Here is a 12,925-nt window from a genome sequence, read left to right as displayed (position 1 = left end):
GGCCCAATATGCAAAGAAGTTCCTGCTACAAAAAAAATCCCTGATTCTACCACCTCATGCTCACACGTGTAAATGAGGCCAAGGTCGTACCCGCATTTGCCAATACATATCGTCTCTAACACGTCAGTCTGGTAACAGAGCTCTTTCCCTGAAATTTATTAATGTAACCCTGCCATCAGTCTAAATATAGAAAGATTCAAGTAATGATGTTTGGGAGCCAAAATCTTTTATGTGGAGCTCTAAGCAGTAAGATGCCACTCAGAATGAGAGGTTTGGTATTATATTGGGAACAAGGGAATAATTCTCCATCAACTCTTGTTTGGAAAGCACTTTAAGCTTGAGTGCCAGCCCCTTCTTCAGCAGAGGGTATTATTTCCCATACTTTTAAAAATGTTAAGCTCAGACATTTTATGCCAATCTCCATAATTTTTTTTTGGGGGGGGGGGTTGGCAAAGGCATCCCAAAGTGCAATCCTTAAAGTGTGTGACTACAAATTGTTTTTTTTAAAAAAATAAAAATTTAAAAATCTTAATTGCAGTTTAGACTTCAGATTTATTTGAAAAGGGGATAATGATAGTAATTACCCAGTTTGAGTTTTGGAGAAAGCTAATTAGATCCCCCCCCCCCACATTTGTATGCACAAAGCAAACCATAAATACAAAAGACCATCTGGTCCTTATCAGCTTACAACACTAACACTGTCTGTAATTATTTTCCCCCCCTATATTGTTTTGATGTTGACATTTGATGCCGCAATATACCGGGCCTCGGTAAGGGAATAACCTGCCAGAAAACTCTGATGGGAGAGCACGTTTTAAAAAAAAGAAAATCCATATCAGCTCATTCCCTGCACACCTCAAAGGATCCTGTGTACTTTATCGGAACTTAAAAAGTGTATGTGATAATTTTCCTTCTGTCGGACGGGTGTGTGTGTGTGTGTGTGTGTGTGTGTGTGCATTTCTTGCATCTTGAGAGGGTGTTGTAGTTCAACAAGACCTTCACAGCATCCTTGCTTTTTAAAACCTGCCAAACTCTGCTACCACATGTTGCTGGGCTTTTTTAAACTACAATTGGAGGATGGATGTCGCCTTGCCTTCTGGTTCCACTGTGTCGGTGAGCCAGCTTCTTCTGCACGCTAATCTTACTGAGAACAACTTGCTCATTTATCCTTATGGCCTGTGGCGCATCAAGATGTTTGGATAATTAGTCTGGAGCTGTGATCCTAGGTGCATTCTTTGAGGATGAGTACAAATGGAAGCAGTGGCGCTCTCACTTCTAAGTGCATGTGTTTAAGATTTTATTCCTCTGTGCTCCTCTCTCAGTTATCCCATCACCCATCCAAAGCTGGGGAGGATGAATCTTTGCTTTCCTCCTAGTTCTTGATCTCTTCACTTGAGAGAATGATGTAGTGTAGTGATTTGGTGTGGTGGTTAAGTGCACAGACTACAGTTTGGTATAGCTAAGTGTACAGTTACGTGCATGGACTACAGTTTGGTATAGTTAAGTGTATGGTTTAATGCGTGGACTTCAGTTTGATGTAGTGGTTAAGTGCACGGACTCTAATCTGGGAGAACCGGGTTTGATTCCCCACTCTTCCACGTTCAACTGCTTGGGTGTCCTTGAGTCAGCCACAGTTCTTGCAGAGCTGTTCTCACAAGAGCAGTTCTCTGAGAGCTCTCTCAGCCCCACCTACCACCACACAAGGTGTTCGTTGTGTGGAGAGGAAGGGAAGGTGATTGTAAGCCACTTTGAGACGCCTTTTGAGTAGTGAAGAATGGGGCATAAAAACAACACCTCCTCCTCCTCTCTGGGACAGCAGGCTGTGGACTTGCTTCAGTTTCTCATTGGTTTAGCTATTGATGTGCGTGACCTAGCAGCTCCAGTTTGGTTGGAGCTCGTTGGGACCTGGGAGCTAAGCAGGGTCAGCTACAGCCCATATTTAGATGGGAGATCATGAAGGGAGGGAGGGAGGGAGGAAGGAAGGAAGGAAGGAAGGAAGGAAGGAAGGAAGGAAGGAAGGAAGGAACTGTGGAGGAAGGAAGGAACTGTGGAGGAAGGCAGTGGCAAAACCACCTCTGCTTGTTTCATGCCCAGGTTTTTTGTTTGTTTTTTTGTAGCAGGAACTCCTTTGCATATTAGGCCACACACCCCTGATGTAGCCAATCCCCCTGGAGCTTACAGGACTTTTCTCACAGGGCCTACTATAAGCTCTTGGAGGATTGGCTACATCAGGGGGGTGTAGGCTAATATGCAAAGGAGTCCCTGCTACAAAAAAAAACAAACCCTGGAATGCCTCATGGACAGTCACCATAAGTCTGTTGCAATTCAGCAGCATGTTCTTTTTCTTTTTAATGTGGTCCATGAGAGGCTGGCATAAATGAAAAGTGAAACAGCAACTCTTGGCAAGAGCATGATATGACTTAAGGGCTTTTTTCACCCCAGGATTCCCCCCCCCCTCATTTCTAGACTAATCGTGATATAAACCCTGTAAACTGGATGCCATAGCTCCTTGCCCCAGATGTATAACACTCAGCTGCTCATAGGACTGGTGCAAGATTCTGCTCTCTTGAGTCAAAAGTGAGGACTCTGCAAAGTTCCATGGGCCAGATGTCTCAGACCAGATAGATGCCTTGTTTTTGCCAGAATCAGCAAGTGCTGTTTGGTTTATGCATCTGGAAGGTTATTTATTTATTACATTAAGCTTATATCCCGCCCTCTCCGCAAGCGGACTCAGGGCGGCTCACAACATTACATTACTGCCATTAAAACCAATAAAACATAATTGCATATTAAATTATTTAAATTATTTAAAACCATTTCATGGTGCTGTATTAATACAATACAATATCGGCGGTTCTGAAAGTTCGGTGGTGACCACCAGTACTCTACATGGTGCTCTATATGATGTCCAGTGGCAGCTCTCTCTCGGTTAGATATCGAAGGCCTGTCGGAAGGTTATAAAGGCCGCAGTGCATTGAGACTTCGAGTGAAATGTACTATTGTGTAAAATCTGCTGTATAGTGTTCAGACTAGAATCCCCATAATATGCGGTAATAGAATGAGAGCTAATTGTAAACATAACGGACTTATGGCAGCCCCAGCAAGGGGCTTTCAAGGTAAGTGAGTAGCTGATGTGGTGAGTCCAGACCTCATTTTGGGCAGGAGCTTACAGGAGCAGAGGGAGGGACGGTGGCTCAGTGGTAGAGCATCTGCTTGGGAAGCAGAAAGTCCCAGGTTCAATCCCCGGCATCTCCAACTAAAAAGGGTCCAGGCAAATAGGTGTGAAAAACCTCAGCTTGAGACCCTGGAGAGTTGCTGCCAGTCTGAGTAGACAAGACTGACTTTGATGGACCAAGGGTCTGATTCAGTATAAGGCAGCTTCATATGTTCATATGTTTGAGCAGAGCTCCGGAACTTCTAAATTGTGTTTGTGCTCTTTCTTTTTCCACCCACCACCAAAATACTTGCTTCTGGGCTCCATTGTTCAAACTCCCTGTGAGAATTTTGCTGAACTTTAAGATTTGACAAACTCTCTCATATTTTTCTCCACAAAAAAAAGGGCAAATAACCAAACCATATCAAGCAGACTGATGGAAATCTTCATCATGCCACTGTGGCCACATAGGAGAAAGTAATTTAGGAAGTGTAATGGGAGTAAGGTTTTAAGAAGCATTTTAAGGTAGCTGCTAAGCTGATATAATTTAGTACACCTTCTGGTGACGTTGGGTGTGTGGCATATGCAAATAAGGTATGCAAATGAGTTGTGCTAATGAGCTCCAGCACCTCTTTTTCTACAAAGTGACCTCTTGGTGTGTCATTGTCTTCCTCTGCAGAGCCTTCCTTGGTGGTCTCCCATCCAAGTGCTGCTTAGCTTCCAAGATTTGATATGATTGAGCTATAACATGCCCCCTTCATTTCCTAAGAACTAATTACCCTGAACTAGATTCTTCATTTTTAAAAAATGTTTGGTGGCATTTGCAATATCCTAAACCAGGGGTCCCCAACAATAGTACCTATGGGCCCTGACACCTATCCTCATCTGGATCAAGGCGGCTTGGCGGTGCTGGTGTTGTTAGACCTATCGGCAGCGTTCGATACGGTTGACCACCAGGTGCTGACTTGCCGTCTCGCCGACGCAGGGATTCAGGGGTTGGCCTTACAATGGCTCTCCTCGTTCCTTGATGGTCGGGGACAAAGGATGGCAATTGGGGGTGAGTTGTCCCAGAGGCACACGCTTGATTGTGGGGTGCCTCAGGGGGCAGTTCTTTCCCCAATGTGCCCCCTTGCCCAGATTGCCCGGAGGTATGGGCTGGGTTGCCACCAGTACGCTGATGACACCCAGCTCTATCTATTCATGGACGGACGGCCTGACTGTGTCCCAGAAAACCTAGACCGGGCATTACAAGCCGTGGCTAGATGGCTCAGGCTGAGTAGGTTGAAACTAAATCCAGTGAAGACAGAGGTCCTTTGCTTGGGTCGCCGTGGTCTGGGAGGGGAAATTCCCCTTCCAGCTCTTGACGGTGTGCCACTGACAATGGCGCACAGGGTCAAGAGCTTGGGGGTACTACTTGAGCCTGCCTTAACTATGGAGGCCCAGGTAGCAGCCACTGCTAAGACCGCATTTTTTCATCTTAGGCGGGCAAGGCAGTTGGCTCCCTTCCTGGAGCAGGACGATCTGGCAACAGTGATCCATGCAACGGTCACCTCAAGGTTGGATTACTGTAATGCCCTCTACATGGGGCTGCCCCTGTGCCGAACTCGGAAGTTGCAGCTAGTGCAGAACGCCGCCTCTCAGCTGTTATTAGGGCTCCCTAGACGGGAGCACATTCAGCCGGGCCTCCGGGGACTGCACTGGCTGCCAATAATATACCGAGTCCGGTATAAGGTGCTGGTTATTACCTTTAAAGCCCTATATGGCCTAGGACTTGCCTACCTTAGGGGACCGTCTCTTCCCACATGTCCCCCAGAGAGTACTGCGATCTGGCTCTCAAAATCTGCTTGTAATCCCCGGGCCAAAGGAGGCCCGGTCGAAGTCAACCAGGGACAGGGCCTTCTCAATCACAGCCCCTCGCTGGTGGAACCAGTTACCGGAAGAGGTCAGGGCCCTGCGGGATATTGGACAGTTCCGCAGGGCCTGTAAGACAGTCTTCTTCCAGTTGGCTTATAACTGACCGGCACCAAAATACTGAAGGAAGTCTATAGATAGCACACTTTTGGATCGATGTATTGATATTAACGTTTTAATTATGTAAATTGCTATTGTATTTTAATTCTGAATTTTATCGTTAGAACTTTTATGCTGTGAGCCGCCCTGAGCCCGCTTCGGTGGGGTAGGGCGGGATATAAATTAAATAAATAAATAAATAAATAAATATCCTGCAGCCTGCCAAGTGTTTTTAGAAAGCTGGGAGGCAAAGGCCGGGGGGGGGGGGGCTTTTGCCCAGTTAGGCTTCTGGTCAGCCATTAGAGATTTGATTGGTTATGCAGATTTTTAAAACCATTAGTTTGGCAGCAGCTGCCGCCACAGCACAAGGATCTTCATAATGTGGCTGAAGGTAAGCAGGGGCAGCCATTTTGTGGCAGCCATTTTATGACTGAGCCCGTCATGCTGTATCAGAATTCCGAAGGTGTCCACAGGCTGGAAAAGGATGAGGAACCCCCGGCCTAAACATTGAGCAGAGCGGCGTGATAAAGATGAACGGATGTCCCAAGCTCAGAAATTGGAAGCTGGTAAAAAACGCAGAGCCAGAAAAAAAAATCTGCAAAAAAAAATGTAAGCATGGTCAAAACCTATATTCCATCCTTGAGACCGAGAGCCTGTGTTTACTGTAATACTCATAACTGAAAGACTTTCTTAATTTGGAAATGTAAATTACGGCTGTTGATTAATGGCGTTTCTCCCTCTCCAGAGCCAGAAAAGGGAAGGGGAAGGCGGTGTCCTTGTCAGTCTGATTACTGAGCTGATCACAAACTGACAGCCTTATCTGATGTGCTATGCTGTGAAACGTGAAGTGATGCTTCAGGATGTCAATCACTTCTATATGAGACTAGTTCATGCGTTCAGTTGCTGAAACGGTGGAGTCTTCTGTCTTAAAGCATACCTGACTTGGAATTCAGATCAGCCTGGTTTGCCATATAGTATTTGTTATTGCTTTCTGTTGATCAGTCCATAGCAAGTATGCCTTTTCATGCTTGATCTCTGTTCTCATAGTAGAGACTAGCAGGTATGACATGCTTACCCTCTCTTATAGGCCATTGGCTTATCAGTATTATGATCTTTATCTAGCAGTTCATCTTCCGCAGCCTTTCTCCACGAGCTCCTTTAACTAGAGCCAGTTTGGTGTACCGGTTAAGAGCAGCAGACCGTAATCCGGAGAACCGGGTTTGATCCTCCACATGCAGCCAGCTGGGGTGACCTTGGGACCGATTTCGCACTAGGCTTGTTCCGGGTAGAGAACCCTTTTGCTCCCAGGGCTTCTCTCCATTTTTGCACAAGTTGCCCCAGAGCTGCGAGTTGGCCTTCCGCTTTTCCACAGCAAGTGAGATCCTCTGACAAGATCCCTGTTGGTGGAAAGAGAAAGACAAAGGGTTTGTAAATTGCTCTTCTAAGACTCAGAGTGAAAAGCAGGGTATAAATCCAAACTCATCTTCTTCATCGTCTTTTTCTTCATCGTCATTGTCTTCTTTGTCATTTTCTTTGTTATCTTCTTCATCTTTATCGTCGTCGTCTTCGTTGTCATCTACTTTGACCTGTGACATTATGCATGCAAAGGATGTACTCTACCATGGGCTATCTTTTATGATTAACTGGGTGCTCCTCTTAGTACAGAATATATCAATTACCTAGCAGTTATGGGTTGGATCCTGCCAGGTTTTCACTCAGTCTCACCTAATCCTCCTATTGCTTAGTGTAGGTGCCAGTCCAAATGGCTTTGTCCAGGCAGATATCATGATCCTGAGTATAGTCCTTTTGGTGGTCAAAGGGGACCCTTCTTCCCCTTTTCAGCTGATTGGATCCAACCTTGTAGATAGGTCCAAGTGGGCAGCTGTGTTGGTCTGAAGCAGTAGAACAAAGTAGGAGACAAGTGGCACCTTTAAGACCAACCAAGTTTTATTCAGAATGTAAGCTTTCGTATGCATGCATACTACCCACCAGCTATATGGAAGTTTGACATTTGACAGGAAGAGGAGGTGCCAAAATCTCTGTGTTTGCCTGTACTAAAAAAAAATCCTGTGTCTCCCATCACTAACAGTGCGATCCTGTGGTGAGTTACCCCACTCCAGCGATGGCCAAATTGTGCCTCAGGAGGCACATGTGGTTCTTTCACACATGTTGTGTGGTTCTCAAAGCCCCCACCACCCCATTGGTTGGCTTGCAGAAGGCATTTGTCGCTTTAAATCTCTTCTCCGAGCCAAGCCACCTAGCAGCTTGGAGACTGCGTTTAAACTTAAAGTTGGTTTGTTTCCTTCCTTCCTTCCTTCCTTCCTTCCTTCCTTCCTTCCTTCCTTCCTTCCTTCCTTCCTTCCTTCCTTCCTTCCTTCCTTCCTTCCTTCCTTCTCTCAAACATCTATCTTGCGGCTCTCAAACCTCTGAAGTTTATTCTATGTGGTTCTTATGTTAAGCAAGTTTGGCCATCTCTGCTCCAGTGTAAGCCCATTGAAGTCAATGAATTTAGCCTGGGGTAACTCTTCAGTGGGCATACCCTGAAGTAAATTGCCACAGGATTGCACTATTAGTGACCTCGCATACATGGAAAGAAAGGTCCAGGGTGTGTGGCATCCTTCCTCTCAACTCCTATGCTTAGTCTTTCCAAAAACACAACAAAATGGCAGGCAGGTCTGTAAGTGCTTGCGACTCAGCCGGCAAGTTCTGTGACTCAGCTGAAGGTCACACCCCAGAGGCTGAGGACTATTCATCTAAATGGCTTTCAGAATTCTCCTCGTCTTGTACATTAATAATGCTAAATTCCTCTGCCATTCAAAAAAGGAAAGAAAGAGAGAAAGGGGTCATGACTCCGTAGCAGCAGCTCTCCAAGGTGTCAGACACAGCATTGGCCTTTCTCAGCTCTGCCATCTGAGATTCTTCACACTGGAGATGCCAAGCATTAAACCTGGTATTTTACACATACAAAACATATGCCCTTGAACTAGGACATGGGCTATCCCAAATTGTTACTCTGAAATTCCTAGGGACAGAAAACATGCATGCTTTCTTTCTTTCTTTCTTTTCCCGCCGGAAGTTCCAGTTATTGAACCAGAACTAATAAGATTATTCTCTCCCCCCCATTCCAGTACAAATTCACGCCAGCCATTTGCCTCTGACTTGCCAGTTCCTCACAGCTTGCTATTAATACGCTCACAATGTATGTGCATAATGTGCCAGGAGCTATTATTTGGAACAAGAGCCGGTGTGATGACAAGCTCGATAAGTGGCACGCTTAACCTGCGAGGTGACCGAGAAGAGAATTTTCCTGTTATTGCAGCTTTGGTACACTTTATAGACGGTAGAGGGGAACTGCGAGGAAGATGCTGTTTCTTCTGGAAGCTCCCATGTACCTTTACAAGGGATGCCACATTCGTGCCGTTTAGAAAACAGGCTTTCTTTCAGTATTTGAAGATTAATATAGACAGGGATTTCTGTACAGCAAGGGTGTATAACTCATTTGTTATGAGGCCCGGATCTGACATAAATAAGACCTTGTTGGGCCATGCCATGTCGGGTCCGGCCAGGCCATGTATGTACCTATTTAAGATTAGGTAGCAGAGATATAAATTTTATAAAGAACACAGACAAACACAAATATATTTTTTAAAAAACTTAAAACATGCTTAAAGCTTTAGCACTCATTCGTCTTAAAGATGCTTTCTTTGTAATTCTCCCATGGAAACCAGGGAACCGGGCAAAGGAAGCTCTGGCTCTTTCCTTCCTTCCCTGGGGAGGGGGAGGAGCCTCAGCTAACAGAAGGAAGAGAGGCTTGGATCCATAGCTCTGCTGTGCAATTGAGAGAGCCTGGCAAAGCAAGCTATTCCACCCCCTCTTCTTCTCCAAGGGAGGAGACTCACTCAGTGGAGAACATAGAGGTTTTGCTCTCCAGCTCCTGTGCAGATGAGCAAGCCTTGTAAAGCAAACTGCTACGCAGAAGGAAGCAAGAGAGAGGGAGAAAGAAGCAGATGACAGTCAGTTGCTCAGAGGCCTGATAGGAGCCCTCTGGGGGCTTGATTTGGCCCCCGAATTGCATGTTTGACACCCCTGCTTGTACAGTGTGATTCTTATAAAAAGTGGAATTTTGCACCAGTGTTATCCAAATTTTATATCCCGATAATTTAAGCATCATTGCATACGTTCTGCTTTTCTGATTATTTATTTCTTTCATTTTTTAACTGCTGCTGTGGTTTGCAGAGAGGCACAGAGCTTTATCAAGTATAAATGCCCCATCTCGGGCATGGGGAATATTGTTCAGTTCCCCTTGTTTCAGAGATTTCAGCTGGTATTACACACACACTTTTGAACATTGCATCAGAAGCGTAAGAACTAGAAACTTGCAGTACTTATTAGAGAGTTTGGTGTAGTGGTTAAGTGCGCAGACTCTTATCTGGGAGAACCAAGTTCTATTCCCCACTCCTCCACTTTCAGCTGCTGGAATTGCCTTGAGTTAGCCATAGCTTTTGCAGGGAGAAAAACCCAGCAGGAACTCATTTGCATATTAGGCCACACCCCCTGATGTCACCTTTGTTTCTCTCAGGACTTTTTGTAGAAAAGGCCCAACAGGAACTCATTAGGCCACTCCCCCTGAAGCCAAGCCAACCAGAACTGCATTCCTGTGGATTACTGCTCAAAAAAAGCCCTGTTAAAGTATGTTACAGGAGAGTAAAGAAGAAAGAGACATGCGGCTGCCGGTAGCCCTGCGTCTCTTGTAATTTCCATCCTAAGAAATCTGATAAATTAAAAATAAGAGATTTTTTTAAAAATGTGGATATTGAAGATACATATAGCTGAGTCTGCAGCAAGGATGTAGCTCTAATCAGAAGCACAGATGCATGTCTTTCATTACAAGAATTCCTAGTGATTAAAAAATATCTGATGATATAGGCAATAAAGATCTACCCCCCCAAAAAACACCTGCAATTGCTGAATGAAAACTGGGTTATGTGCTCTCTCTCTTTCGCTCTCTCTCTCTCTCACACACACAACTCTCTCTCTCTCTCTCTTTCCGTCTCTTTTAAGCTGGAGAAGAATGAATAATAGGACCCCAGTGTGTTCTGGTCTATACAGTTTTGTGGACTCGCTAAGTAATTTGTCATGTTTCATTTCATCTCCCTGAAAGTTTAATGCCTTCAGTGTGCCAAAGTGCTCTTGCCATTTGTTCCAGCTTTCCAGCTAGCAGATAAAGCTGTAGGCTGCGCTAGGAATATCAGGAGGTTTGAGTAGAACAACATTTGAGGGGAAAGAGAGGGGAGGAACTGTGATTGGTCCATGACTCCTTGTGTACGGAGCTTCACTTAGAATATGATGGTCAGTGCAGAATTTGATTTTCAGCTTTCGGCTGTTAAAGAGGTGCATTGAGAGGTTCCCAGCAGTGTTCATATGGTTTGACCTCTCGTATTGTATGGCTAACAGCAGCTGCTGTGTTGATGCATGCCACAGTCACTGATAGTTGCTCCGTTGCACCTCCCCCATTCCTCTCCTTCCTCCCCTGCTGGGTAAGAAGGCAGCCCGTCCCGGAGATGCAGGCCAATCTTGGCAAGTAATGGGCGGGCTGGGAGGCGGAGACACCAAGGGTCTCAGAGCCCACCCACTATTTCAGTCTGGGGGAAACGTGGAAGTAAGAGAGGATAGCCCTAGGAATCCCCGGAAAGTCTGGCAGTTCATAGAGCAACCCTACATCACATCCAGGTTTCCGTCAGAAGCGACATAGCAACATTTCCAACATTGCTGGTTTTGTTTTGTTTTTCTTTCTCCCACCACTGCTCAGAGTAGTAGCAGACAATGAAGGCTTTCAGCAGGAGGCCTTCTGCCATAGCAGAAGGTCTGGCAACCCAGGGCTACAGTCTAGGCTAGGGGTATCAAACATGCGGCCCAGGGGTCGAATCAGACCTCCAGAGGGCTCCTATCAGGCTCCCGAGCAATTGGCTCTTGTACAGGGAGGTCTGCTAGAGATGTCAGCAGTAAGGTAAGATGCCCCTGAAGAAGTTACCTCTGGCCAACAGAAGTTTAAAGGTAAAGGTAGTCCCCTGTGCAAGCACAGAGTCATTACCAACCCTTGGGGTGATGTCACATCACAATGTTTCCTTGGCAGACTTTTTGTTATGGGGTGGTTTGCCATTGCCTTCCCCAGTCGTCTACACTTTACCCTCAAGCAACCTGGGTACTTATTTTACCGACCTCGGAAGGATGGAAGGCGGAGTCAATCTTGAATCGGCTGCCTGAACCCAGTTTCTGCCGGGATCGAACTCAGATCATGAGCAGAGCTTGGACTGCAGAACTGCAGCTTACCACTCTGCGCCACGAGGCTCCTTAACTGGAGTTTACTCTGGCATAACGTTTTGTTGGCCCTACAGGTGCCACAAGGCTCCTGTGTGTTTTGGCTTCATAACGAAGTTCTGGATTTTCCTTTTTTTCAGTGCAACCCAGTGGCCTATATTTACATGCCCTTGTCTGTCATAAAACTACAGCCCTCACAGTTCCTTGGTTGGAATCTTCTCAGTTAAAGCAGGAGCACAACCAGCTCTGATTCGTCGTCAGAATGCCCCCTGAAATCAAGCAGCGCCGCCAAATGCTACTTCCTTTTGGTTCTCGTAAAAAGTTAACGTCTTTTCGAAACCTCTGTCCGGAAATATAAAAGAGCAAGCGCTCCGTCCAAGGAGATCTGTAAGTAGCTCCCAAATCTCTTTTTAAAAACTGCAGCCAGCCCTGCTTGGGCTTGTCCCCGCTGAACCTTGGCTGTCAAGTCCTGGCAGCGGAACCTTCCCTGAATGGACTCTCACAGTGGCGGGGCTGATTAATGAGGTGAACACCATCCCAGAGAGAAAGGCCCCAGCGACCAAGGGGTGATGTCATCCCTAGCAACAGATGGCCAAATGCCTCCCCTCCTGGCTTTTCCTAGCGTTGCTCAAGTGTCAGTGCCTATGAATGTATGTGGCAATAAAGCCACCGCTGGGTTAACTGCCACTTTTTATCTGTTCCTTTTATGCTGTCTCAGCACTTTCCCCATGGAAACGTCATTTGTTGAATCGCTGGCTGGCGAGGGCTCTCTCTCTCTCCTCTCCGTCCTCTCCCCCCCCCCTTTTTTTCCCCTCTCTCTTTTCTTTTGGCTCTTCAGCCTCACAGATAATATATAAAAGTGGTCACAAGCAACTTCTGCCTCTTTTAGGGCCTGGCACAAAGCAAATGGGAAACAAAAGAGAATAAAACCCCCCAAAAAGGACAGGGTGTGGCGTCATCGGGCTTCCTGTCAGAACCAGTTTGGAACTGCAGTTGTTTTGTAAAGGCCCTGGAGAGCACCGTTGAGTTGTTACGGGTCACTTGCCTGTTGCAAGACATTGGCGCCTTCAAAATGGCTCTTTAGAAAAGACGGGATAGGGGGAGGGAGAGTTGTGAGGCAAAACTCCAAAGTCAAACAGTCTGCCTCTTGAAATGAGACACATATGAGAGAGAATCCATCGCTATCCAATGTATTTATCTTTTACCTGTATTGACACACTCAAACAGGGATATTGGTTGCTTATCCCATTACATGAATTGAACCCATCTCCCACTAAATTTTAATGTATTTTTCTCCTAATGACAAACTATATGTATGTTGGATGTTTAAAGGTGGGTTAGTTGGATGGAAAACATAATAATTCCTTCCTTTTGACCCAGGTTCATAGCAATAGAGTCATTGACAGACACTCTCACATTTTGACATGCTCATGCTACTCAGAT

The 12,925-nt window shown here is 45.8% G+C and overlaps 1 protein-coding gene across 6 annotated transcripts in view; it reads left to right on the top strand.

Annotated features, from left to right (window-relative positions):
* The window catches only part of FAT3 (FAT atypical cadherin 3), a 546,218-nt gene that overhangs the window by 278,035 nt on the left and 255,258 nt on the right, over nt 1-12,925 (top strand). The window lies entirely within an intron of this gene.

Source organism: Heteronotia binoei, chromosome 3 (assembly GCF_032191835.1).
Source record: "Heteronotia binoei isolate CCM8104 ecotype False Entrance Well chromosome 3, APGP_CSIRO_Hbin_v1, whole genome shotgun sequence".
NCBI classification, from domain to species: domain Eukaryota; kingdom Metazoa; phylum Chordata; class Lepidosauria; order Squamata; family Gekkonidae; genus Heteronotia; species Heteronotia binoei.
The sequence above is the reverse complement of the archived record's forward strand: the minus strand, read 5'-3'. Positions and strand labels throughout refer to the sequence as shown.